This window comes from Myotis lucifugus, unplaced genomic scaffold (genome assembly GCF_000147115.1).
Source record: "Myotis lucifugus unplaced genomic scaffold, Myoluc2.0 scaffold_1276, whole genome shotgun sequence".
NCBI classification, from domain to species: Eukaryota; Metazoa; Chordata; class Mammalia; order Chiroptera; family Vespertilionidae; genus Myotis; species Myotis lucifugus.
This window is the reverse complement of record NW_005872324.1, coordinates 53,250-56,177: the sequence shown is the minus strand read 5'-3', so window position 1 is coordinate 56,177 and position 2,928 is coordinate 53,250. Positions and strand designations below refer to the sequence as shown.

Here is a 2,928-nt window from a genome sequence, read left to right as displayed (position 1 = left end):
GGGGGGCTTCTCACACCTTTGTCCTTGCTGGTGCCACAGCCTAGGATGACTGTACACATTCACTAGCGTGTCCTGGGCTGGACGCTGGGGACACAGCAGAGACCGAGACATATCCCGTTCTGTTCTCGGGGGCTCACAGTCTGATTGGGGGAAATGACCCCAAACAAGTGAACAGATCATGACGCAGGGTAACTTCTGATAGGTGCTAGGAAATCAAGAGGAAGGGCACAGTTGGGTGTGGGGAGTCGAGGTGCAGGGGGCCCCTTTGAGCTGAGATATAAAGGATGAGAAGAAGCCAGATCTGGAGCCCAGAATGGGAAGGGCATTGTAGGCAGAAGGCACAGCTAGGGCAAAAACCCTGAAGTTGGAAAAAGCTTGCCCTGAGTGCCACACTCAAGGACACAGCACAACCACGGGAGGCCCAAGTTTTTGCATGTGAGGTGACCTCTGTCTCATGCACTTTCCATTCCTCCTTGTACTTCAGTTGCCACTTCTTCCAGGAAGCCTCCCTGGATTGCCATTGCCCCCACCTCAGTCAGGCGCCTCCCCTGAAACCCCCATCCCAGCAAAGCCCCAGGTCACACATTAGTCACCTCCATGGGTCTGCTCTGCAAGGGAGGAGCCAGGCATAGTCTCCTCTTTCCTTCATACCCACTCCTCATACCCACATGGTACCAGCATATAGTAGGGGTGCAGGAATAGTTTGTGGATGGAACAAAGGAGCCTGGAGCTGTCTGGTCCCAGCTCTACATGTCTGCTGAGCTGGCAATGGCACCCAGGTCTTCCAGGTGCCCGACGCAACATACTCAATCCTTACCAGCCCCAGAGATGGGTCTTTGACCAGCAAGGAAACCAAGGCACAGAAAGGCAAAGGGATCTGCCTGAGGTCATACTAGTACCACCAGCAAGAGGCAGAGACATAATTTGAACTCGGAGCTCATATTCCTTACTGACATTGGGCCCCTGCCCCATCAGGGCACTGGGTTTTCCCACCTCAGTCAGGTGCCTCTTCTCCCAGCTGTGCCTGCCCTGGGGGGGGGCTCCCTGGCGCTGTGGACACAGAGCACCCTCCCAACCAGAGCTCTCCCTGTCCCTCTTGGGGCATCATGGGGCCCGGGTGTCACTCCCCCCTGCACCTTACACCACCTGCTGGTTTCAGTCACGTGGCCACGGCCCAGCTGACATTGGGTTTCGGGCAGTGTGGAGGGGCTTCCCCTTGCTTCAGTTTGAACATTTTATATAATATTTATTTACTTACTTACTTATTTTAATCCTCACCCAAGGATATTTTTCCATTGATTTTTAGAGAGTGGAAGGGAGAGGGAAAGACAGAGAGAAACATCAATGTGAGAGAAACACATCGATTGGTTGCCTCTTGCACATGCCCTGACCAGAGCCTGGCCAGGAAGGAGCCTGCAACCGAGGTACATGCCCTTGACCAGAATCGAACCCGGGACCCTTTGGTCTGTGGGCCAACGCTCTATCCGCTGAGCCAAACCAGCTAGGGCAATACTTATTTTATATGTTTGTATTTTATATATTACTAGAGGCCCGGTGCACGAAATTCATGCACTCAGTCAGGGAGTCCCTTAGCCCGGCCTGCGCCTTCTCGCAATCTGTCGGAGTCCTTGGGGGATGTCCGACTGATGACTCCCGCCACCGCCGCTGTGCTCACCGGCCATGAGCCCACAGGGGGAACGCACTGACCACCAGGGAGCAGCTTCTGTGTTGAGCGTCTGCCCCCTGGTGGTCAGTGCGTGTCATAGCGACTAGTCATTCCTCTGGTTGATTTGCATATCAGCCTTTTATTATATAGGATTTCTATAATAGCATTTTAACAATATTTTATGAAAACGTTTAGACCTGGGAAAAGGTATGGAGAATCATTAAAAACATACTGAGTTCCCACCACCCCAGCAAAGAATCAAAATATCACAGTTGCAGTTAATTGATTCATCGAATATTTATTGAGCACCAGCTAGGCACCAGACACTGCTCTGGGACCCAGTGATGACACAAAACACACAATTCAGGTGTCAGGTAGTAGGGAGAGTGACAAAGGAAATGAAACAGAGGACAGAGAAAGTGTCCCCCTGAGGGCAGGGTCTGTGGACAGAGGCCCGGCCTTTTCTCATATAGTCACACTACACCTGCCCCAGGACCCAGCAACTCCTCTTGTATTGCTTAGCTAATGCTGTGGGACAATATACTGCAAGTCAGTAGCTTACAGCAACACACACACTTCTCACAGTTGCTGTGAGTCAGGAATCTAGAGGCAGCTTCTCTGAGTCCTTCCTTTCAGGGTCTCTCACAGGTTGCAATTGAGATATTGGCCAGGGCTGGGATCTCATCCGAGGCTCAAGTGAGGAAGGGTCCGCCTCCAGATGGAGTGGCGATGACAAGAATGCCTGTCTCAGGGCTGTGTGATACAACTAATAAGATACATCAGTTCTCGCCCTGGCTGGTTTGGCTCAGTGGATAGAGTGTCGGCCTGTGGACTGAAGGGTCCCGGGTTCGATTCCGGTCAAGGGCACATGCCTGGGTTGCAGGCTCCATCCCCAGTAGGGGGCGTGCAGGAGGCAGCTAATCAATGATTTTCTCTCATCATTGATGTTTCTCTCTCTCTCTCCCTCTCCCTTCCTCTCTGAAACCAATAAAAATATATTTTAAAAAAATAAGTTAAAAAAAAGATAGGTCAGTTCTTATTTGGAAGGGCCACAAATAAGTACATGCTATGAGCGTGCCTGGTAAAGACAGGAGTGCCACCTGGCACCCAAGTGCCCTATGCTTAGTGCCACCTGCGGGAGCTGTCCTGATGGTCTGGACCCCGGGGCACTGGGCAGGGCCCCCGACATCTGAGAGCCCCTCCTCCACAGAAGCTCCCCCGAGTCCGTGAGCACTCGCGGCTCCTGACTCAGCTGCGGGGCC

The 2,928-nt window shown here is 52.5% G+C and overlaps 1 protein-coding gene across 1 annotated transcript in view; it reads left to right on the top strand.

Annotated features, from left to right (window-relative positions):
* FAM129C (family with sequence similarity 129 member C) overlaps positions 1–2,928 on the top strand; it is an 18,993-nt gene that overhangs the window by 1,780 nt on the left and 14,285 nt on the right. The window lies entirely within an intron of this gene.